Source organism: Saimiri boliviensis, chromosome 8, assembly GCF_048565385.1.
Source record: "Saimiri boliviensis isolate mSaiBol1 chromosome 8, mSaiBol1.pri, whole genome shotgun sequence".
In the NCBI taxonomy this organism is placed as follows: domain Eukaryota; kingdom Metazoa; phylum Chordata; class Mammalia; order Primates; family Cebidae; genus Saimiri; species Saimiri boliviensis.
The window spans coordinates 106,798,542-106,824,802 of record NC_133456.1 but is presented as its reverse complement, the minus strand read 5'-3'; the positions used below and the strand labels follow the sequence as shown (position 1 = coordinate 106,824,802).

Below are 26,261 nucleotides of genomic sequence, written 5' to 3'. Positions count from 1 at the left end.
AAAATGCAAAGAGATCACAAAGTATCACAAGGCATTTGAGAAGAACTGTTACCAGAAAGGAGTCCTGATCCAGACCCCAAGGGTTCTTGGATCTTGCACAAGAAGTTCAGGGTGAGTCCACAGAGAAAACTGAAAGCAAGGTTATTAAGAAAGCAGAAGAATGAAAGAATGGCTGCTCCATAGACAGAGCAGGGCATTCCTGAAAGCAAGAGGAGGAACTACCTGAGGTGCAATGCTTGTTTCTATGACATATAAGCCCAAAATAATGAGGGAGATGTGCTCTGCTACAAGGCTTAATCTTTGTGTAATTACTGTCTTCCACAAGAACCTGTATTGTTATCTTTAAAGCAAAACTTATTCTTAAACCAAGAATGCTTTTGTTCTTAAGATATGGGGACATCACGACACTTCCTGGCTCTGTTAAGTCCTGGATCTCTTCAGTAAACATTATTAACTTGTTCCCTTAACTGTAAATATCCTGTTGACTAAGAAAGCCTGACCTGGAAAGCAGTCCAGCAGGTCTCGGCATCATTTTACCCAGTCACTTTTGAACCAAAGTGACTCCATCTTGAACAGGAGCTGAGTAAAATGAGGTTGAGACCTGCTGGGCTGTATTCCCACTACATCTTGAACAGTACTGCCTATGACAGAACTGCCACATAAATGACAACAGCCAAGGTAAACAAAAGGAAAGATCTCAGCCAGGATGAAAGAGGAAACGGTAGTTGGACAGGCAACGGAATCTGTCACTCAGAGGATAGTGCAGGTATGCAGTAAGTCACAATGCAGACTGATTCCGAGCAAAGATCCTGGGAGTGGAAGGGGGAGAGAATCTTAGCAACTTGATACCAGGAACATTCTCATTGAGTGCCACATGACAGAATTCCTAGAGAATTTTAAAACATTAACTCACTCTGCCCTAAAAAACTGTTTACATAGCTGTAATCATGTAAATGCTATCCACATTTTTTTCAGTTTTCAAAAGGAATATACAGGCCAACAGTTGCATATGATGACTCTCAAAAACAATATGGCCACCAGATGGATTTTGTTTGGTTTATGACATTTTTAAAAAATGACTGTACAGCTATTAGGCCACAGGAACCATTATTCTCTGTATCTCTCACCACGTTAGTTCACAAATTTTTGTCACTAGGGTCCTGAAGGCATTCGAGTTTGATGTCTTGGGTGGGCAATGCCTGCCCTTGGTCCCTGTTCAGGGACTGGAATGAGAACACATGGTTCCAATCAGGATAAATCCCGAAACAGGCTGGGCACCGTGGGTCACGCCTGTAATCCCAGCACTTTAGAAGACCGAGGCTGGCAGATCATGAGGTCAGGAGATCGAGACCAGCCTGACCAACATGGTAAAACCCTATCTCTACTAAAAATACAAAAATTAGCCAGGCATGGTGGCACGCACCTGTAATCCCAGCTACTCGGGAGGTTGAGGTGGGAGAATCGCACCCAGGAGGCAGAGGTTGCAGTGAACTGAGACCACGCCATTGCACTCCAGCCTGGGCGAGACTCCGCCTAAAAAAAAAAAAAAAAAAAAAAAAGAAAACCTAAACAGGACTACTTAGAAGAAACTTTCTCACTGGATTTACTGGATTTAAACCTGAGAAAGGGAAGGGAAAAGCAGCTGCCAACATCTTGGCTCCTTGGGGGACACTCACCGAAGCTGCCGCCAACACAAAGCAGATGTAAGAGCTGCAGAAAGAGAACCCGGGTCCTGATAACATTTTTGAATGAATCTTGACCTGCGGCGGCATCTATCCCTACATAATTGCTGCTTGTGTTGTAAAGCAAACGAATTTCTTTTCCTGCTTCACTCACTTCAAGTTGAATTTTCTGTCACTTTTTACTAAATGAGTCCTAATCAGTATATGACTCAGGTGTACCAGCAAATCATGGAAACCTTCACCATGGTTGCAGAAGAGAATGACAATTTTGTTGACCTTGCCAGTGGCAAAATAAAGGGAAAGCTGAAAGGTTTTGAAAGATAGGAAGGCTGCTGTGGAGGGGGTGATATGAGCAAAGGGAACGTTGAGTTTGCTGATATTCTTATATTTCAAATTCAAATGATGCTTCCTATGGTTGACATGAAAAGTAATTGAGTTTTAAGTATGGTGTCTGAGGTTGCAGAGGGGACAAGGGGAGGAACCGGAAAAAAAGAGATATTCCCACTATTGGGAAGAGATGGGGTGCAGTGAGTAGCTAAGTGCTCATCTATCTTATTAGAAAATCAACAGATAATGTCTAAAGCTGACAGATAAATAAATGGAGGCACGAGCATATTAGTGGGCGAGATCTCCATCTATCACAGTCAAATGTCAATAAATACTTTAAGTCAATGAATTAAGAAATGGAAATATAAACATATTATTTATATTATAGTGCTATCTATCAAAAAAAAAAAACTAAAGACAAACAATTATAAGAGGTTTCCCTTAAGGAAGAATAAGAATGGAAATGAGACAGAAGATGATTCCTTCTACTATAATCTCTTAGGTATGTTTTATGTTTAAATCATAGAAAAGTATTACTTAATACAATTTTTTAATTTAAAAGGAATAAAGTCAAATTTACATGGGACAATATGGAAAATTACCAGGAAATACTCTGAATGACAAAAGCAAATTGAAAAGTTAAGCACATGTGGATATCTAAAAATATACCCATATAAATATGTACATGTATGTGCTTACTTTTATATAGAAAAGCTTCAGAGGGGCCAGGCACAGTGGCTCACGCCTTAATCCCAGCACTTTGGGAGGCCGAGGCAGGCGGATCACCTGAGGTCGGGAGTTTTGAGATCAGCCTGGCCAACATGCAGAAACCCCTTTTCTAAAAACACAAAATTTGCCAGGTGTGGTGGCACATGCCTGTAATCCCAGCTACTCAGGATGTTGAGGCAGGAGACTCGCCTTGAACCCAGGAGGCGAAGGTTGCTGCTGGCCAAGATCACCCCATTGCACTCCAGCCTGGGCAACAAGAGCAAAACTCCATCTCAAAAAGAAAAAGAAATGCTTCAGAGGAATTACCGAGAAGTCTTCTGCCTCCGGAAAGGGGACACAAGGTCTGATCTGGGAGGAAGACACTTTTCATCGTATACTCTATTGTACTGTTTGACCTTTTTTTTTTCTTTTTTTTTTTTTACCATGTGCCAACATTAACTTTTCTACTGGAAAAAAATAGCAAGGAAACACTCCAAGGTGACAGTGCACCAACATGCTCATTTCTAGGTGAGCTCTCAGATGAAAGTCAAATATGTGGCACCAATGATCTCTCTAAAGCGGAGACCAGCAGAGCGGATCTCAGCCATTCAGTGCCCCCGTCAGAATGCCTTAAGGGGATTCGTCATTTTCCATAGAGAACTCATAGAGAAAGCACTAACACTGGGACCCACGTCTTCAAACATCATTGATTGACAACCCACTACAGAGTAGGTTCTGGGTCAGGTACTGCCCTGATGGGCCTTAGAGTGAAATAAGCCAGGATCCTGCGTTCTTGGAACCCAAAGGCCAGTAGAGCACATGAATGAGTGTGGTGAGTGCGGTGAGGAAACCCGCTGGCTCCTGGAAATGAAATAATGACCCAAGTCGGGAAGCCTGGCTGACCTTGCAGCCCACGGTCTGTTCCCTGAGTCTCACTTTCCCTGTGAGGATCCCATTCATCACTCCCCCACCGCAATGGCCTTGGGAGGCACTGCCCTCTGCCTTAAAAATCCAGCCCAAGAAAAGGGCAACTGTCCCTTCTCCTGCACAATTCAGTAGATAATCATCTTTGGTGCATGACCAGACTTTGCTGATTACAAAACGGAATTATGCCTCTCTAAAAATAAGTTTTCTTTTTTTTTTTTTTTTGAAATGGAGTCTCACTCTGTCGCCCAGGCTGGAGTGCAATGGCACGATCTTGGCTCACTGCAAACCCTGCCGCCCGGGTTCAAGGTATTCTCCTGCCTCAGCCTCCTGAGTAGCTGGGATTACAGGTGGCAGCCACAGTGCCTGGCTAATTTTTGTATTTTTAGTAGAGACAGGGTTTCATCCTTTTGGCCAGGCTGGTCTTGAACTGCTGACATCATGATCCACCCCCCGCCCCCACCACTTAGCTTTGCAAAGTGCTGGGATTATAGGCGTGAACCACCGCACCGGCCAAAGTTTTCTTTCTGTCTGTTTGCTGGGTAACATCATTGTCAGTGCCCTAAAGCCCCCAGGTTATCCTTGCAGGGTCTCCCACGACTTCCTGTCTGTGGAGTTCCTGTCCAGCATCTGGGTGGTGTAGAACATATTACCCCTCCAAGCTCATCTAGACTCCTTGGAATCTAGGCTGAAGACATAGGGCCCTGGGTTCCCTCTCCCTCTTAAGAGGCACCTTGCTAGTCATTTCCTGTCCCAGGATGATTCCTGCTGAGAACATCCTCTGCCCCAAGGGAAGACCTCCTTTTGTCCCCAGGCCTCAGCTTTGGTCCCAGCAAGACAGCTTGCATCGTGGAATTCAGGAGTCCCAACATCAGCCCCCAAAGAAACAGAAAGCATCATTGCTTTGTCAGTGTGGAGGAAGGAAGGTCACCTAACCAAGACAGGAGGGGCAGAGGAAGGGGCAGGAAACAGGGGATCTGGGGTATAAGACCCAGAAACACAGCAGTGGTTGTAGCTAAGGCCGGGGTCAGTGCCGCTGTCTGATTTCACATCCTCTCCCTTTTCCCATACTCACACTCAGGCACGGCATAATGTTGTTTCTGGTCAATAAGGGACCTTATGCATGGCAGTGCTCCCCTACGACAATAATACTGTATTTTTACTGTTGCTTTTCTAGGTTTAGAGACACAAACACTTACCTGTGTTAGAATTGCCTGCGGGATTCAGTACAGTCACATGCTGTCCAGGTTTGTAGCGGAGGAGTGACAGGCTATACCCTAGAGCCCAGGTATACCGTGGACTCTACCATCTATGCTTGTGTGAGTACACTCTGTGATGTTTGTACAATGAAATTGCCTAAGTTTACATTTCTCAGAATGTATTCCCGTCGTTAACCAATACACGACTGTATTTTTCAATCAAAGTGAATTTAAAATGGGGATACATTTCCATTTTTTCGGTAAAAATTTCTTTTTTTGAGATGGCGTCTCGCTCTATCACCCAGGCTGGAGTGCAGTGGCGCCGTCTCGGCTCACTGCAACTTCCGCCTCCCAGGTTCAAGCCATTCTCCTGCCTCAGCCTCTGAGTAGATGAGATTACAGGCACCTGCCACCATGCCTTGCTAATTATTGTGTTTTTAGTAGAAACGGGGTTTCACCATTATTGGCCAGGCTGGTCTTGAACTCCTGACCTCAAGTGATCTCCCCACCTTGGCCTCCCAAAGTGTTGAGATTACAGGCATGAGCCACTACACCTGGTCTTTGGTAAGAATTTCGCAAACATTTTGAGATCATTGTAAATGCCCTAATTTGTTGCAAAACTAGATTTGACTGTCATCGGATTTGCCTGGAAACAAGACTGCCCTGCCTTCACGAGCTGGAATTCTCTTTCCTGCTCTTTTTAATCCTCACAGTGAATTCCCAGCTGATTACAATATCATCTTCCTTCAGGAAAAAGAATATCAAAAGCCTTTCCACTTTCTACCCAAAAGTGTTGCTGAAATGAAAGCACCTGGTGAATCAGGTGGCCTGAGAAAAACATACCTCTTCTGTTTGATGCTCAGCAATGCCCCGACCTTCAGGATCCTGTCGACTGACATCATTATCTTTTTTTTTTTTTGAGATGGAATCTTGCTTTGGTGCCCAGGCAGGAGTGCAATGGTGTAGTCTTGGCCCACTGCAACCTCCACCTCCCAGGCTCAAGCAATTCTCCTGTCTCAGCCTCCCGAGTAGCTGGGATTACAGGTCCCTACCACCATGCCCGCCTAATTTTTGTATTTTTATTAGAGATGGGGTTTCACCATGTTGGCCAGGCTGGTTTCAAACTTCTGACTTCAAATGATCCAACCACCTTGGCATCCCAAAGTGCTGGGATTACAGGTGTGAGCCACCACACCCAGCCATTAACGATATTATCACATCTACTAATACTTCAGAGGAAATACTGATCAGGTTCATATTTAGCTTCGATGGACCTTTGTACTTTGGGTGGATTCAGAGACCCCCAGATATGCCCACTCCCCATCTCCTGTCACCATTCTTCTTGGCCCACAGCCTGCATTCAGGGGGTTATTTAGCCCCCTGCGGTGGCAAGAACAGGCAGGGGAAGTCAAGGCCAACCCTGGGGTGTTAATAAAGGCAAATAGAATCCTATCCTTGGGACAGTGGCTAGGCCATCTCACTGCACAATCGGTACGATGTCTTATCTGCAGATAGTGTCCAGCTATCTATAAATTTTTGCTCTAGTCATTTCAGAGTGAAAAAGCATCTGCCTTAAGCCACATGCCCTGTATCCTTTCCCAATGGCTGCCCCTTGGCAAAGTGTTGTCCCGTATTCACATCCCACCTGCCCTAGGACTTCCAGCCCCTTGCACTCCATCCTCCCAGGGCCAAGTGTGCTGACCATGCTTTTCTTCCTGTGTGGCACACTATGGGCAGGTGGTGGTGAAGGAATGAAGAGAGCAGGCCCCATGGCAAGTTGGTCACAACTGAAAACTCTTCATACTGTATTAATTTTTTAAAGCAGATTATAAAGCATTATATATGATCTCGTTTGTTAAAGAGCCATTAAAGTTTAAAGAAAAAGTGAATACGATTCCCGATATGGTTCAAAGCACTAACGCAAGTTCTAAATGACTAAAAGGATAGTAAGATAATTCCACTAAAATAACAGCGCAATTTTTTTTTTTTTTTTTTTTTTTTTTTTTTGAGACGGAGTTTCACTCTTGTTGCCCAGGCCGGAGTGCAATGGTGTGATCTCAGCGCACTGCAACCTCCGCCTCCCGGGTTCAAGAGATTCTCCTACCTCAGCCTCCTGAGTAGCTGGGATTACAGGCATGCACCACAGTACCCAGCTAATTTTGTATTTTTAGTAGTGATGGGGTTTCTCCATGTTGGTCAGACTGGTCTCAAACTCCCTACCTCAAGTGGTTCGCCCACCTCAGCCTCCCAAAACAGTACAATAATTTAAAGGGTTTAAAATGATAATGACAAAGAGGGCAGAGGAAGAGGCAATAGATGACAAGAGACATACATGGAAACTGGAAAAAGAGCAATAACCAGACTTAGCTGAATGCAACCTATGCATCTGCAGAGAGTACATGATGAGAAGCACATCACTGAACCCACACACTCTCCCACCCCTGCTCTTTCCCAGAGCCCTAGAAATCAGGGGCACCAGGTGATCTGGAGGTCCTGAGGGGTGGGGGATTACTTGAAAATTCGCCAAAATAACAGTTAGACACTGCTATGGTTGGAATGTTCGTGTATGTTTGTTAGGTGCATACGTGTTCATGATGATTATGTCTTCTTGCCCTTTCTATACTTTCTGATGATAGGTAAGAGCAGTCTTATATACTGCTTCTTACTTTGTTGAGTATTAAAACTGCTTCCCAAGTTAAAAGTTTGATGTCTTTGGTTACTTGCACTAGATACATTTGAGATGGTATATGTTTCTTTTTTATTTTGTTTTGTTTTGTTTTTGAAACAGGGTCTCACTCTCTCACCCAGCCTGAATGCAATGACTTAATGACAGCTCACTGCAGCCACAGTCTCTCAGGCTCAGGTGGTCCTCCCACAGCCTCACAAGTAGCTGGACTACAGGCATGTGCCACCATGCCTGGCTATTTTTTGTTTTGTAGAAATAGGGTTTCACCACGTTACCCGGGCTGGTCTTGAACTCCTGGGCTCAAGTGATCTGCCTGCCTCAGCCTCTCAAAGTACTGGGATTACAGACATGGGTAGATACCGTGGTTTCCAAATACCATTCTTCAATAAAAGAAAACAGGGCACTTTGGAGAGGCAGTTGGGGCAAAGAAAACACAAGATGAACCTGGAGACATACTGTGGCCCCAGAAAGTAAGGAAGGGCTGAGAAAAAAAGAACAGGAATAATGCCATGTCAAAATCCAACCCGGAAGAGTTCCCAGCAACCAAAGCTGAAACAAATTAAACAACAAAACCATTTTTTAAAGTATGAGCATATAGAATTTGCCAGGTGCGGTGGTTCATGCCTGTAATTCCAGCACTTTGGGAGGCCAAGGTAAGTGGATCACTTGAGGCCAGGAGTTCGGAAGGAACCTGGCCAACATGGTGAAACCTCGTCTCTACCAAAAATACAAAAATTACCCAGGCGTGGTGGTAGGTGCCTGCAGTCCCAGCTACTTGGGATGCTGAGGCAGGAGGATCACTTGAGCCCAGGAGGCAGAGGTTGCAGTAGGCTGAGACCGTGCCACTGCACTCCAGCCCGGGTGACAGAGTAAGACCTTGTCTCAAAAATAATAACAACAGAATTATAAACCAAAGAATGAAATCAATATCCACAATCCTGGCACTTTAGGAGGCCAAGGCCACTGGATCACAAGGTCAGGAGTTCGAGACCAGCCTGGCCAATATGGTGAAATCCCGTCTCTACTAAAAAAATACCAAAAAAAAAAAAATTAGCCAGGTGTGGTGGTGCAAGCCTGTCGTCTCAGCTACTTGGTAGGCTGGGGCAGAAGAATGGCTTGAACCTGGGAGGCAGAGGTTACAGTGAGCCAAGATTGCACCACTGCACTTCAGCCTGGGCAACAGAGCAAGACTCTGTCTCAAAAAAAAAAAGAAAAAGAAAAAAATCAATATTCACAAGACCATATTGATTTAAATAAATACACGGGGGAAAAGAGCCTTTTGTTCAGAAGAACACAAATTAATCAAGATAGAAATAAGGAAAATAGAAAATCGCCATTAAAACACCACATGGACTAAGGAAAATTACTGTGGATGAATTGTAATTCCCCAAAGGAAAGGACTGTCCACTATAAAATTTACATTTTCCTAAGACACTATAATTTTGTTATTATGTCAGTCAGGGCCTAAGTGTCAGTTGGGGTCTCAGCAGGCAACAAATGGTACCTTCAAAGCATTATATTGAAGAGAATTTAATGAGGGACTCTGTACAGAGAGGTGAGCAGGATTAAGGGAACCCACAAGAGAAGGCAAAACATCACAACCCATGGGTCTGAAAGGTCAAGGGAAGGGAACCTGGAACCCAGAAAGAGCTGGAGCTCATCAGCATGTAACAGAAGCAGATGAGACACATTGTAGAGAAACGTACTGCCGGAATTTCACCGACATAAGCTGGGAATGGGGAAAATAAGCACGCTACCTTTCCCCCCTGCCCCCTGATCTGTTGATACCTCTCATTGGTCAAACCCAAGAAAAAGACAGAGACAGAGGAATCCACTGACACAGTCCACAGAGATCAGCCTCTGGGATACAAAGCAGGGCGAGAAGTGCAGAGAATGATTTCAGAGGGGCAAATGAAAATATGTTCGCATGTATCGGGGAAACCACCGCGAATTTTAATTTTATGTATAGTGCTTATGTGAATCAGGGGAAACAATTTAATTTTAATTTCTGTCACATAGGAAAAAATTTTCACTTAGTGAAACCCACAATTGTCCTAATGGTCTTTATATTTCACTTTTGGGACAGCAGCATTTAAAAAAATATATTTCAAGGATTTATTTTTAAACCATATTATTTCCTAGGTTTTTTTAAATGTACCTCATCCATACTGCATGATGAGAACTGAAATTGGCATAGGCATAGATGGTTACAGAATCCTTTGCAGCTAAGAGCAAATTATGCTGCATATACTTCATTTGTGCAGGAAACGGACTGATAATACATTATATATTTTGACAGTAAAAACTGGAATAGAATAGCTTGTTATATTCACTCACAGTAAACCAAAAACCTAAAATTTTAAAACAATTTCTTAAGCAGAAATTTTTTGTTTGTTTGTTTGCTTTTAGAGACAGGGTCTTGCTCTGCTACCCAGGCTGGAGTGCAGTGAGTCAGTCATAGCTCACTGCACTCTTGAACTCCTGGGATGAAGCAATCCTCCTGCTGTAGCCTCCCAGTGCACTGGAATTCCAGGCGTACGCTACTGCATTCAGCTAAGCAGAAGTTTATTATCTTTATTACACGAAGTTATCCTCATTCTTTATCTCATGAGATGTTACTGTTACTATCCCCAGCATCCTATGATCCTGATAGGGTGGCTGAAAGAGAAAGTCATTTGTAGAGTGAACCGGTGCGATGGCTGACTTCATACCCTATGGAGAGTAGCAAGCTAAATCCAAAAGGGAATCAAAAATGTTTTTAACATTCCTCAATAGATTGCCCTCTGCTGGCTGATCACATTTCTGTATAAGCTTGTTTCTCTGACTACGCCTCTGAACGATAAAACAATTGTGTTTGGGGCCACGAGGATACATTTCAAAGAGCAGCGGGCTCTAAGTCACCAGTCTCATATTCTAGTCCCAACCCTGTCACCGTGGAGCCGTGGGACCTTGGACAAATTATGGCTCTCTCTTGGCTTCCATTTCTTCCAATGGAAAATAAAAGTCCAGGGCTACACTCTTACTATCGGGCCACTCTGAGAGGGTTTCTCTGTCAGCTACTGGTGAGTTATGTATATTACTAAATAACCTGTAATTCACAAAATGATATTCAAATATCTGATCTGCAAACACAGCCCTCAATTGCTGTGATCCATGAGAAACTTGGGGAATTTGCATATGTGTGGATCATCAGATGCTTAAGAAAGGCTTTAGAAATAACCAACGGACCATGCCATGCATGGAGGGTCACAGAAAGCTGCATTGTCAGGGATAGTTCTGGGTTTATCCAGGAGCTTCCCTTCTAGGAAGCTTTGCCTTCAGACTCCTACTCCCCTTGCCTAGAGGCTCCCAGCTGCTCTGTTGGCTTCCCTAAGACCAGTTCATTCCACCTTCAAGATTTGAGCCCAGAATGCAGCATCAGAAGCCCTCGTTTCTTTGCCTATCAATAGCCTTGGCTTTCTCTCCTTGGGCCTGAATTAATCATACTAACCAGAAGTATATTTAGGAACCTTTAAGACTCAAGCAGACTTAGGCCAGCTAACAGACACAAGCTGTCGGTGGGTGCAACCGACACCTATTAGATATTCCCCCAGTTCCCCTTCCTGTGTTCAAAAACCCTTTTATTTGCTACCTTCCTAAAAGTGATTTTCTCTGCATGTTGGAGGATGATTGCATCAGTTTCCTAACCATCAGTTATGTTGGCGGTGGATGCCTGTAATCCTAGCTACTCAGGAAGCTAAGACACAAGAATTGTTTGAACCCGGGAGGCGGAGACTGCAGTGAGCCAAGATCATGCCATTGCACTCCAGCCTGGGTGACAGAACGAGACTCCAGCTCAAAAAAAAAAAAAAAAAAAAAAAAAAAAAAAAAAAAAAGTGCTACTAGCTGGGCCTTTGACATTTTTAAAGAATTGGCTGACCCTGGCAGGGCGCAATGGCTCATAGCTGTAATCCCAGCACTTTGGGAGGCTGAGGCAGGTAGATCACAAGGTCAGGAGTTTGAGACCAGCCTGGCCAATATGGTGAAACCCTGTCTCTACTAAAAATACAAAAATTAGGCAGGTGTGGTGGCATGCACCAGCAGTCCCAGCAATTCAGGAGGCTGAGGCAGGAGAACTGCTTGAACCCAGGAAGCAGAGGTTGCAGTGAGCTGAGGTCGCACCACTGCACTCTAGCCTGGGCGACAAGAGCAAACCTCTGTCTCAAAATAAAAACAAAAAGCAAAACAAACAAACAAACACCCTGCTTGCCATCCCCGTGAATGAATAGACTCAAAATCTTACTCTTTTTAAGTTCTTAGTAGTGTCAAATTTATTCTTTGAAGATAGGAGCCGAGTAAAACGAGGACACTGAGGCCAGCACAGGAAAATTAGATGCCAATTCCAACTTACTCAGCTCCAGGACGAGATTCCGTGGTACCGGACAGCGAGGCCACGGAAATCGCGCAGCTTCCTCGCAGGAGTGGGATTTTATAGGGAGTGAAGGCGTTTGATTGGATTTGGGGAGACAGGATGTGGACAGCGGGAGCTGCTATTGGTAGGGAGGTGGGACTTCCTATGAGTGGAAGGTGGAACTTCCTGTGAGCGGGCTAAGTGCCGAGTGCAGAGATTTCCCAGGCAGGCTAGGTGCCGAGTGCAAAGGGGATTTCCAAGACGGAGCTTAAATAATTGACGTATTCTAATTTTCAAGCGGGGAGGGAGATGGGCGTGTCAGAACTCCAGGCGAGGCAACCAGCCTTACAAGTAGTAATGCACCTTTTTCTAAATTTGTTTCAGGATTTAAATATGTCTTTGTGTCTGAAAATGATGAAGTGCTCCATTGGTTTAGGTTACTTATTTACCTTTACTCAGACATTAACAGACCTAGTTTCAGATGTTACCCATTGTGACCAAGGTCATAAGGAAGTCCATGCACTTGAAACTATTACCAAGAGAGGAAAGAAAAATATAATCAAAGGAAGGCTGGCAAATACTAACTTTACTCTCATCCATACTAAGAAATTATTCTTCAAATATGCAAATAAACTCTTTAGCAGGTAATGTGAGTAAAAATCAGTAACTAGCCACTCTAATTTTTGTTCCTAAAATATTAAAATTAACCTAATTTTAAATGTTTTTTAGAGATTTATTAATTAATTTATTTTCATTTTCATGTACAATATGACTGTCTTCCAAACCAGGAAGAGAGCCTTTACCAGACAACAGATCTGCCAGCACCGTTATGATGGACCACCAGCCTCCAGAACTATGAAAACCAAATGTTTGTTGTTAAGTCACCCAGTCAATACTTAAAATACTTGAAACCAAGACATTTCAGACATCAGATAAGTTACCAAAGTTCCCTTAAACTGTGTCTATTCCTTTGTGACATCATGTTGCTTAAGAAGATAACAGGGTGACAGCTCAAAATAAAACCATGGACACCCCCCAACCAACTATAATGGTAACTTTTTTTTTTTTTTTTTTTTTTTTTTTGAGATGGGATCTCACTTTGTCACTCAGGCTGGAATGCAGTGGTGTGATCTCATTTTACTGCAACCTCTGTCTTCCAGGTTTAAGTGATTCTCCTGCCTCAGCCTCCCAAGTAGCTGGGACTATGGGCACGTGCCACCACACGTGGCTGATTTTTGTATTTTTAGTAGAGACGGAGGTTTCACCATGTTGGCCAGACTGGTCTCTAACTCCTGACCTCAGGTGATCCACCCGCTTCGGCCTCCCAAAGTACTGGGATTACAGGCATGAGCCACTGCACCTGGCCCTACTTTCTTAAAGTATTAGATATATCTAGTAAATTTAAAAGCTATTTATCATATACTTAAACCTACACAGTCTTGGAAAATGGATATTAAAAATTTCTAAAGCCCAGGCCCAGTAGCTCATGCCTGTAATCCCAACACTTTGGGAGGCCAAGGTGGGCAGATCACTTAAGCCCAGGAATTCAAGACCAATCTGGGTAACATGGCAAAACCCCGCCTCTCCAAAAAAACCAAAAACTTAGCCAGGTGTGCTAGCATGCACCTGTGGTCCCAGCTATACAGGAGGCTGAAGAGGGAGGATCTCTTGAGCCTGAGAAGTCAAGGCTACAGAGAGCTGAGATGGCGCCACTGCACTCCAGCCTGGGTAACAGAGTGAGACCTTGTCTCAAAAAAAAAAAAAACAACCTATAATTCCACCATCCTAGGACTAATATAATTTCTAGTCTACACGAGAGAGTACTCTATATACAACATAGTAATCCTGTTTTCCTTGCTTACTATGGCATATTTTATGCTGCTACAGGGTCCTCACATCACTGTGTTCAGTGGCTGCCTGGTGTGTGCTGTATGGCTACTCTCTGCTTTTCACTAGCATAGAGAAAGAATTTTCATGAAAACAGCCTTTTCCCTATAGGAGAAAAAGAATCTTCATGATTCCCTTTTTCCCCATATTTTAGATTATTCAATCAAGATATCAGCACAAAGAAGATAAAACTTCTCAAGTTTCTTAAAATTGCCAAATCTTTTCCTGAAAGAGTAAATCTTACCTCCCTTCAACAGTAGTCACTGGACCTACCAGATAAGAAAGAAGCACTAAGCAGAAGTTTGCAATAGAAGAGTCTGTTAGCCAATAACGCTTTTAAAAAAAAAAAAATGTGACTCAAATTCTAGATTTTTGTGGATTGGAATTTTGTTAAAATGTCCATATAACCCAAAGCAATCTGCAGACTCAATACAATCCCCATCAAAATCCCACAGGCATTTTTTTTTAAATAGAAAAACAAATCCTAAAATTTATCTGGAACTACAACATATCCCCAATTTGAGGAATAAAACAAAGCTGGAGACATCATACTTTCTACAAAATGTAATACCAAGCTGTGGTAATTAAAACACTGTCATACTGGTGTAAAGATAGACACAGAGACCAATGGAACAGAATAGAGAGCCCACATATCTATGATCAACGCATCTTCAACAAGGATGCTGTGGATACACAATGGGAAAATGATTGTCTCTTTTACAAATGGTATTGGGAAAATGAAATATCCAGATGCAAAAGAATGAAAATGGACTTATGCTCACATAAAAATCAACCCAAAATGTTTTAAAGATTTAAATGTAAGACCCTGAACTGTAAAACTCCTGCAAGAAAGCATAGGAGGAAAGCTTCTTGACATCGATCTTAGCAATGATTTCTTGGATGTATAACAGAATCACAGGGAACAAAGGCAAAAATAGACACGTAGGATTACATCAAACTAAAAGGTTTCTCCACAGCAAAGGAAACAATCAACAAAACAAAAAGGCAACCCACAGAATGGGACATATATTTGCAAACCATCTATCTGATAAGGGGTTAATATCCAAAATATATAAAGAACTTATACAACTCAATAGGGAAAAAAAATTAATGGGAAAAGGATTTTAATATTTAAATAGACACTTCCCCAAAGAAGACATATGCATGGCCAACAGGTATATGAAAAGGAGTCCAGCATAACTAATCACAGGGAAATGCAAATCAAAACCACAATGAGATACCACTTCACATCTGTTAAGATGGCTATTGTAAAAAGACAAAAGACAAATGTTGTCAAGGATGCAGAGAAAAGGGAACCCTCACACACTCTTGGGAATGTAAAATGGTGCAGCTACTATTTAAAAAGTGGTGGTTCCTCAATAAATTAAAAATAGAACTACCACATGATCCTGTTATCCCATTTCTGGGTATATAAACAAAACAACTGAAATTAGGGTCTTGAAGAGGTCTCTGCACTCCTGTGTTCAATGAAGCATTATTCACAAAAGCCAAGATATGGAAACAACATACATGTCCATCATTGAATGAATGGGCAAAGCCACTGTGGTATATACATACAATGGGAAACTATTCAGCTTTTTAAAAGGAGGAAATCCTGCCAGATGTGACAACATGGGCGAACCTGGAGGATAGTATGTTTAGTGAAATAAGCCAGTCACAGAAGGACAAATACTGTGGGATTCCACTTACATGGGGGTATTTAAAAGATTACCGTAGAGGCAGAGAGCAGAAAAGTGGTTACTGGAGACTGGTGGGAGAGAGAAATGGAGAATCCTCATTTAGCGGGTGTAACATTTCAGTTACATATTTTATTTAAAACAACAAAACATTTATTAGGTTTTTAATTCAGAGAAATAAAAAGGAAAAAATAAACAAGCAAAATTCGCCCATCATTTACATGCTGAGATTACTGTTGTCAGCATGTTCTAATGAAAGCAATAGGGGTACTCAGAAAATGGAACTGCATAGGAAACAAGGCCACATAAAAAGTAAAAGCCTCCATATTCTGCGATCTTTCTCCATGAAGCTATTTACAGCTCAAATTTTAGTTCAAAATATACAATCTATCATTCCTGTGAGGCAAAGGGGAGAATTTGAAGCTCACAGAAGAATATAAAGCAAAGGGCTTCTTGCCTACATTTTAGAAAATAATGTATTTAGATAAGACGTTATTATCCCATAGAATAGAAAATTGTGGCTGGGCACAGTAGGTCATGCTTATAATCCTAGCACTTTGGGAGGCCAAGGCAGAAAGATTGCTTCAGACCATGAGTTTGGGAACAGCCTGGGCAATATTGTGAGACCCTGTCTTTACACAAAATTTTAAAAAATTTAGCTGGGGGTGGTGGTGCCAGCCTATAGGCCTGGCTACTCTGGAGGCTGAGGCCAGAGGATCCCTTGAGCCTGGGAGGTCAAGGCTGTAGTGAGCTATGATCAAGCCACTGCACTCCAGCCTCTCACAACAAAGCAAGACCCTATCTCAAAAAAGAAAAAAAGAAGTAGAAGAAGAAGAAGAAAGAGAGAGAAAAAAAATTGGAAGTAAGGAGCTAGAGATAATTCTTTCAAGATATGTTGCTATTAAGGAGAGCAGAGATACAGGGTAATAGTGGGGATTTGGGGAGATTCCCGATTTGGGTTTTTGTTTGTGGGAAATAATACAACATCTTTGATGTTAATGGGAATATCCAAATGAAGGAAGGAAGTCAAGGAGAGAGGAGAGAGGAGAGAGAAGGAGGCAGGAACAAAGTTCTAGAGGCGGTGAGGAGGAATGAGCATAAGCTGATCCTTATCTAACCGGAGAGAGAGTAAAGTCTGAGGGTCCAATGGCAAGGAGATTGGTAGATTTTGTGGGGAAAGTAGGGGAGTTTCTCTCATCATCACTTCTATTTTCTCAGTTGGACTGAAGGTCATCAGCGGAGAGGGAGGACCAGGGGAAGGTATCATCAGGAAAGGACAGAAGATGTGAAGTGGTCTCCTCTAAGTACAGAAGAGTCGATTGACTAGAGAAATGATGTAAGTCTACCAGAGGTAGTGAGGGCTCCTGGGGTTGAGAGCCTGTGGTTGATGTGGGACAGTCTTCATGTTTTTCTCTAGATATGTTCAGCCGCTCAGGGGCAGGAGCAGAGCAGGCCAGAGGTAGATTTCATTAGAGTTTGCCAGGAGAGTACTGGGCAGGCGTAAAGTAGCTGAGGATTTATATGCAAAGCAGTGATTACAGCATTGCTAATGTTGGTGAGAAGGTAAGTAAGGAAATGGTGCAGGGTGGAGAGGGGTGATAGATTTAAATGAAAGAAATGAGCTATATCTGAATGCTCGTCAGAGGATGAAACTAGCAAACTCTGCAAAGGGGCGGAGATGATACATGGTTTTACTTCCTCCTTCGGCACTTTCCACATCCCCTTTGGTGGCCTCCACTCCATGTACGCATTTAACCCTGATCCAGGATCAACTAATACACAGCAAGACGCTCACAGACAAAGCCCAAGGGTCATTTGTGGGGGTTTTGTCTTGTTTTCATTAATTTTATTTTTTTAGCGACCTGGTCTTGCTGTGTCTCCCAGGCTGGCATGCAGCGATGTGACCACGGCATACTGCAGCCTCTAACTTCCAGGCTCAAGTGACCCTCCCACCTCAGCCTCCAGAGTAGCTGGGGCCACAGGTATGTGCCACCACACCTGGCTCTCATCTGTGTTTCAATCAGACACTTCCTTTTTGGTGAATAAAACTTTCCAGACACAAAAACCTCACATAATTCAAAGTGGTATTTCAAATCATTAACAAGCACTAAATGTGGGCAAAACACCTACCACATATTAACAGGTTTATTAAATGAATGGACATATGAAGATGACAGTACCAGAACAGGGGCCTGGACTGGTGAGTTCCAATGGACGCACATGATGGGAACATCCATAAATCCTCAGAGGAAATATTCAGAGATGCAAAGTAAACTTGAACTTGGATGGGCATCCTTACATTGGTCCTGTGATGAAAATGCTGAGAAAAAGCAGCTAACTTTTACATACCACCCCCACAACCTTTTTCTCCCCAGGCACTCATACATGTTTTGCAGTCTTTGAGAATACAGAAAAATATTTACACAATGATCAAGCATGTAGTCAGCGGACCAGGGGACAAGCTGGGTCAACGTCAAAGAAAGGGCAGGAGGGATGGGATGTCCATGAGCTAATGTGTGTACATCTCCTAGAGCTGTGATCTCCACCCAGAGTTCACACCTACATACCCCCACATCCTCTGAATCTATTCTAGAGCCACATTTGCCAGAGAAGCTTCAATGAGTAGCACTGGAATAGGAAAGGTTTGTACTGCTGTTTCCTTTAGGGTCTGGGCTCCAGCCAGCTTCTGCAGTAAATGACTCGTTAAGATCAAAGAGCGAGGAAACCTGCTCCCTGACCTTCTGCACCTGGGAAGGAAGAAGGGCCTCCTGTGAAGGAGGAGTTACAGACAGAGGTGCCCATCAGAAGGAGTGCATGGTGTATCATCCACACGGTGCACACGTGGGTCCAGCCTGCCTGCCAACTGTGTTGTGGGGGTATTGTACGGCCGGAGCCAGCCAGCGAGAGGCTCAGGAGAGTCAGGTAATGGCACCCAGAGGGAATCTGGTCCTCACTTTGCACAGAAAGAGAAGAGAGGATTAAGGATTTATAGTTGATAGAAACAAGACTGAAAGAATCTATGTCAAAATGGAAGCGACTGTTATTTTCATGCTGGGAGACTATCGGTGATGACTATGTCTATTATCTTACTTTTGCTTATCTGGGTTTTCTTTTTTTTTTAATTAAAAAAAATCTTTTTAGAGGCAGAGTCTTGCTCTATCGTCCAGGCTGGTGTAGAGTGGCATGATCATAGCTCACTGCAGTCTTGAACTCTGGGACTAAAACAATCCTCCTGGCACATGCCACCATACCTGGCCAATTTTATTATTTTTTAATTTTTTGTAAAGATAGGTTACCGCTGTGCTACCCAGACTGGTCTCAAACTCCTGGCCTCAAATGAACCTCCCATCTGGGCCTCCCAAAGGGCTGGGATTACTGGCATGGATTACTAGTGGGCTTTCTACAGGGAATGTATATTATTTTTTAAAAGGGGTTGCAGGTGGGAGTGGGAAGTATTATTTAAATATTTCCCACTTCACGCACTGAGGAACATTAGCTTTGATCTTCATACAATTCTCTAAGGTAGGGAAGCCCGCATGAACATTCTCAGTTTGCAAACAAAGAAACTGAGGCCCCAGATGTACATTATTCTGCAGTGGGTGAGAATTATCCCAAGTGGATTGATGTGTGGGCAAGCCCCTTTAATACTTCCCCTTCCGTCAGCTGGTGCAGCCACACACTACCTGAAGCCTCTTTGATGCTCCAACTGAAGTTGCCGCTCGTTGCTCATCCAATGGATATTTGACAGGAGAGGGCAGAATCCTTCATTCTGAGACTCAAGATCTATGCCCCAATCAGCAAGAAACAGCAGGATGACCTAATCTCTCCCTGCTATGGCCTCCCTTTAAAGAGAGGTATCTTAGCACTAGAGGAAGTTACCTAGTTTGTCCAGGGTTGCATGGCTAGCAGGTGGCACAGCTGTCATGCAAACTTGACCTTCTGACTGCAGACACCTCGCACTCCACCACAATGTTTTGAATGAATCTTGATTATTTTACTGAAGGGGGTTTTACTCCTGGTTAAGTGGCAGCTGGCACTTAACTGCAAGTAAACGCCCCTTCAGTAAAATAGTCAAGAAACTAATGTTTCTTGACCTGCACTGGCCAATGAGAGTTAGAAACTCTGGGGTCTAAGACAACCACAATGAATAGGAGGTTGGTTGCATCCCAAAGAACAAATTGAGTAAATGGAGGATAAAGGCAACCAGCTTTCTCACTGTTGAAGGTAGGTACAAATATGGAGAAAGGAAGACTAGAATAAATTATGTGATGTTGGACTGTCATTGGAGGCAATAGTGTGAATGCAGCATTTCCAAAATATGTAGATACAGATAATATATGCATGGGTGTGTTTGTGTTTATATAGCTGTGCCCACTCAGAGGGTCTGGGATCAATGACACCCTTGTAGCAATGAGCACTTTGAATACCTAAACATTGGTTTCTAAATACCATTCTCAACTAAAAGAAACTAGGACTCCTTGAAGGGACGACTAACTCCATGGCTAGGGCATGAAAAATACAAGATAAGCTTGGAATTTCTTGTGGCAGGAAGTTGTCCAAGAATGATCAGGACTGTGAAAAATCACAGACATCAGCTTGAAAGGCTCTCACTGGCCAAATCTAGGTCAGTTTGATCTTCAAAGTAAAGAATGCTAGTAATTATGCTGAGCTATAATTTATTCAATAAAATAGGAATCCATGACTTCCTACTGATTTAAATAAATAATAAGGGAATGTTGTGCCTTATAGTAGAATGTTAACCAATAATTGTAGAAGGGACGGCAGCATTATATATTTAATCAAGCATCTTAATATTTTTTTCCATTAAGAAGCCTCTATGGGTGCCAAAATTAATGAACGGAGGTTTAATAAACAACCAAATATTTATACAGTCTGAAACTATCTCTTCACAAAACACTTATTAACATCTTATTGGATACTTATCAACCCTTACCAATACTTAATACTTATTAAAATTCCTTCACTAAACACTTACTAACTTTTCCGTGGAAGAAACCTGACAGACATTATCTTAACCAAATGATAAAAGTTAACATTACCAGTAACGGGTTAAATGAACATTGTGTGCCTGTTGATAATATGGACTGGGAAGAACATACCATCGTTTCTGAGATAGTCCTGCAATACACCTGAATCTAATCATGACAATGTCAGACAACCTCAACTTGAGGACATTCTTCAAAGTAACAGGCCTGTACTTGAAAAATGTCAAAGCCACAAAAGACAGACTGAGTAACTTTTCCAGATTGATGATACCTAGACACATGCTAACTGTATGCAATGCATGATCCTGGATTGAATCTTGGACCTCAAAGACCATTATTAGGATAATCAGTGAAATTTGGCTGAGGGCAGTGGCTTGCACCTGTAATCCTAGCACTTTGAGAGGCCAAGGTGGGAAGATCACTTGAGCCCAGGTGTTTAAAGACCACCCTGGGCAACATAGTGAGACTCCATCGCTATGAAAATAAAAATAAAAATTTTAATTAAAACTGTTTTTTAAATTAGTGAAATTTGAGTAGGGATCTGTGGATTAGGAGATGGTATTGTATCAATGTTAGTTTCCTGATTTTGATAGGTGTCTGGTGGCTATGGAGGGACTGTCCTTGTTTTAAGAAAATACACACTGAGGTATCTAGAGGTAACGGGGCATCGTGTTTTTTGCAACATTTTCTCAAATGGTTGAGGAAAGAAAATGTATTACAGAAAAAGAGCTTGGAAATTAAGAGGGACTGATAATGATTGGTGAATCTGAGGGAGGATATACAGGACTTCTATGTGCTGTTCTTGAAATTTCAAACATTGTGTAAATTTAAAATGATTTTAAATAAAAGTTATTCAAGGTTGGGTGTGGTGGCTCACTCCTGTAATCCCAGTACTTTGGGATGCTGAGTTGGGAGGATTGCTTGCATCCAGAAGTTCAAGACCAGCCTGAGCAACATAACGAGACCCTGTTTCTACCAAAAAATAAAAAATTATGTGGGCCTGGTGGGATACCCCTATAGTCTCAGCTACTTGGAAGTTTAAGATGTGAGGCTCACTTGAGCCCAGGAGGTTGAGGCTGCAGTGAGCCGTGATCATGACACTGCACTCAGCCTGGGTGACAGAATGAGACCCTGTCTCAAAAAAGAATGTACATGTGTGTGTGTATATATACATATACATAAATCAATGTTTCTTGGCCTTTTGGCTAAGGTCAAGTATAGTAAAAATATTAAATCATAATTCTTAGAGGTGTAAAAAAATCCATTGAGTTAACTGCAATGATTACTAAAACCACTTAAGTGGCCTTTTGTTTTTTCAATATGGTATTTACTCATGAAGGCCTAAGTTTCATTAAGGCAGTAAGTAGGCTTTAAAACACATCAATAGATACCATTGATTTTTCCTACAATGTACTGCACATTTTCCCTCCCTCCGGAAGAGACATGTGTAACTTAGGGTGTGTACCAGTAAGTGTATAGGTTAGAGGAAAATCAGTGATACTACTGTGCAAACAGGAAAAGAAAACAACCCTTATATTTTCTAACCTTTTAAACAAGTGGGAAAAAAAACTCTTAAAAATAGAATAGAGTATCACATTCTAATGTATTATGTTTTTCCCCGATAGAAAAGTGTATATAGGAAAATGACTAATAGTCAAACTAGCTAAAAAAAAAACAAAAAAGTACAACCCAGCTGGGCGCAGTGGCTCACACCTGTAATCTCAGTACTTTGGGAGGCCAAGGTGGACAGATCACCTGAGGTCAGGAGTTTGAGATACACCTGGCCAACATGGTGAAACGCTATCTCTACTAAAAATACAAAAATTAGCTGGGTATGGTGGCAGGTGCCTGTAATCCCAGCTACTCAGGAGGCTGAGACAGGAGAATCGCTTGAACCCAGGAGGCAGAGGTTGCAATGAGTCAAGATTGCGCCATTGCACTCCAGCCTGGGCAACAAAAGTGAAACTCTGTCTCAATTTAAAAAAAAAAAAAAGCACAACTCACAAAATGCGTTACTTTAGGTTACCAAGTTGCAAGAGTTTTAATAAGGAGTCCAGAGACATATGCTGATGAGTCAACATCTCAGGTGTTTCTAGAGAACTGGTTTATGTGGCTGTAATTAAAAGGTCCCTGAAGACATTCATTACTCTTTGTGTTGCTGGACACAACAGTTGACCTAAATTGTCCTAGATCTCACATGATGTAATAACATCATGGAGATGTGAAAAATTAAAGGATGCTCAGAAATACTGAGTCACCCCAAATAAAAGAGATCGTCCTTCACTGATCACAGCTGCCATTCCAGAACACATTATGGTCACTGCTTATTTATTTAATATTTTTAGGGTTACAAGTGGCTTTGGGTTACATGGGTGAATTGGATAGTGGTGAAGTCTGGGCTTTTAGTGTACCTGGTAACTATCCAATAAGTGATTTTTGCATACCTCTCTCACCCTTCTCCCTCCAAGTCTCCAAAACCACTCTGTATGCCCCTAGATACCCACCCCTATCTCCCACTTATATGTGAAAACGTGCAGTATTTGCTTTTTCATTGCTGAGTTACTTCACTGAGACTAACGGCCTCTGGTTCCATCCAAGTTGCTGCAAAAGACATTATTTTGTTCTTTTTTTATGGCTGCAGTCACATTCCAATGTGTGTGTGTGTGTGTGTGTGCGCGCACGCGCGTGTGCACACACACACACACATATATACACTATATATATCTCATTTTATTTATTCACTCATTAGTTGGTGGGCACTCAGGTTGATTCCGTATCTTTGCAATTGTTAATTGTTCTGTGATAAACATCTGAGTGCACGTGTGAAAAACATAAGGACTTCTTTTCTTTTGGGTGTAGTGGAATTGCTGGATTGAATGGCAGATCTACTTTCAGTTCTGTGAGAAATCCCCATACTGTCTTTCACAGAGTTTTGCTAATTTACATTTCCACCAACAGTGTATAAGTGCTCCCTTTTCACCACTTACATACCAACATATATTGTTTTTTGATTTTTTGGTAATGGCCATTCTGGCTGGGGTAAGGTGGTATTTCATTGCGATGTTAACTTATACTGTATTTACTATTTATTTAATTCCAATTGCGTAAGGTCATTTTTATTTAATGTTTCTTGTAATCCCTTTAAGAATTCAAAGGCTCAAAGTGTCAAACAAACAATGTCTGTTTCCTGAAGATCAATCACTTTAAAGTCCTAGCCTCCAAATCATCCAAGTGTTATCCCTGAATTTCTCAGCATAAAAGTTACAAAAATTCAAGTCAGGATACCTGAATTCATTTCCTGGCCTCGGTGGGCATATTACTAAATGTCACCTCTGCCTCACTTCGTCAGCTAAGAAATGAGCCAATACTCATCTTTGCCTTCACGTAGAATCTTTGCCTTTGCGAGAATCAGTGAAGTCTTTAAAAGAAAAGCACCATTCAGATTCAGCTCATATTACTGAGGTGTCTGCTCCACACTAGGCACTCTGTTACATATGTTACTTATACTTTTCCATTTAATCCTCTCAATGACCCTATTAGGTAGACATCATTAACTGCATTCTAAGATGAAACACAAAGGGTCAGAGAAGTTGAACAACTCTTCACCTGTCTTAGCACAACTACCCACAGCCAAACCTAGGATTCAAATTCCAATTCAGTGCTCTCTCTTCACCTCATTATTTCTCCTTCTATCTGTGTATATTCAGGATAATATTACAGTAATAATATTTTCCAGTAGAATGAACCTTTAGGGACAGGGCATGGTGGCTCACACCTGTAATCCCAGCACTTTGGGAGATCAAGGCCGGCAGATCACTTGAGGTCAGGAGTTCAAGACCAGGCTGGCCAACAGGAAGAAACTCTGTCTCTACTAAAAATACAACAATTATCTGGGCACGGTGATACGTGCCTGTAATTGCAGCTAATTGAGAGGCTGAGGCAAGCAAATCACTTGAACCTGAGAGGCAGAGGCTGCAAGTGAGCCAAGATCGCACCTTTGCACTCCAGCAGAGTGAGACCCTGTCTCAAAAAAAAAAAAAAAAAAAATCACCAACAAACTGTTAGAGAAAGCAGACTTCAGAGCTCATGTTCAAAGTCTGTGTCTGAATCAGAATTTTGAGTACTCATTGCCCAAGGTCAAGGTGCTGTGACACTACGAACTTTCTGGAGAGGCAAAAACATATAAATATCTGGCAAGGAAAAAAGTCTGGATTCCTTTCTATAAGCAACAAGGAACCTCCTATTAATTCAGGATTGAAGAAGAATGGAGATTTATAAGTAAATATTTAGCTGACGGGAAGAGTTTAGAAGTGAGGGGAACACCTGAATTCCTGGGATACACACACACATTCTTAGATATTATCTAGCAGGTGAGCAAGTTCACCACCTGCTAGAAACTGTCCAGCCCAAAGTCCCTCAGAATGTATTTACAGCTGCTCCGCCAGTAAGGAGCCAACATTTGATCCGTTCTTTCCAAAATAGGTCTTAAAAGATTCAAAAGGAAACAAGGCTAGAGCCCTGTAAACAGCGGCTTCTGCAGTCAATTGAAACACTGCAGGTAGAGAAACTTAGAGGACAATTGTTTGTAAAGTCTGAAAAAGGTAGTTTTTTTTCAGTCTGATGAGAAAGGAGTTGTGAGGGTGGGGGTGGCAGAAAAGAGAAGCAGCTGCTCATTTCAGCTTCTTAGCTCACGCCACCTGAAGAAGAAAAACCACAGCTGATGTGCCTGAGCAGGGAAAGAAGCAACACGATGAGCGCATTTCCCAGGTGCGTAGTTCTTGTTACCCTGCTCCATGCTCCAGGAAGGGAAGTGGCCCAAATAAAGAAGTGAGGCACCTCAAGTCCTGGTTCCTGAGGCCGCAGATGTTTTCCAGCTTCTACAAGTCTATAGAATGATGGAAGGCAGAGGTTTTGCAAAATAGCCCGAAGTCTCAATTAGTGATTACACCCAGACTGGTGTGTCACCGCAACCTCTCATTCAAATCCTGAAATCTAGAAAACTCTGAAAATCAAAACTTCTTTTATGTAACTAAATAAGTGGCCTGAATTATTCTGGTAACAAAACCTGACCTAGATTCTCGGGAGGGTGTTGCAGGGTGTTGCCCCGGCCTCATGGTGGGAGAGGGAGGGTATGTGGTATGGGTATATGCCCCATACTCCCTTTCTAAAATATGAAAAACTATTAAATCCAAGAACATCTAACTCCAAGGATTATGGTAATCGGATTGTGGGCTCATCTTCTGTCTTTATGTACTCTTTTCTTTCTTCTTTGTTTCTGTTTTTTTGAGCTGGATCTTGCTCTGTCACCCAGGTCGGAGTGCAGTGGCACAATCTCGGCTCACAGCAATCTCTGCAGCCCAGGTCCAAGCAATTCTCCTGCCTCATCCTCCCAAATAGCTGGGATTATAGGTGCCCACCACCTCACCTGGCTAATTTTTGTATTTTAGTAGAGATGGGGTTTCATCATGTTGGCCAGACTGGTCTCAAACTCCTGACTTCAGATGATCTGCCTGCCTCGACCTCCCAAAGTGCTGTGATTACAGGCAGGAGCCAATTTGCCCAGCCATTCTTTGTTTCTAAATATGGGTTAATCCATCCACTACTCAGCAGAGAGAGCCAATTCACAGTAACTTAATAAGCAGGTATATGTTCGCAGAAGATACACCACTTACCAGACCATGTATGTAAATTGCAAGGTCAACCATCAAACCTTGAGAGATCAAAACTGCAGAGATTGAGCTTCATACATCAAGTC

The 26,261-nt window shown here is 42.4% G+C and overlaps 1 protein-coding gene across 2 annotated transcripts in view; it reads right to left on the bottom strand.

The window, feature by feature from the left end:
• The window catches only part of FAM107B (family with sequence similarity 107 member B), a 278,237-nt gene extending 251,976 nt beyond the window's left edge, over window positions 1-26,261 (bottom strand). Inside the window, exon 1 of one of the 2 annotated variants that reach the window (XM_003930623.4) lies at window positions 26,179-26,261. The gene's annotated coding sequence lies outside the window, so the exon portion shown is untranslated. Of the gene's footprint in view, window positions 1-11,916; window positions 11,933-26,178 lie in introns of those variants that run through there. The other variant, XM_074405004.1, reaches the window with a different exon arrangement.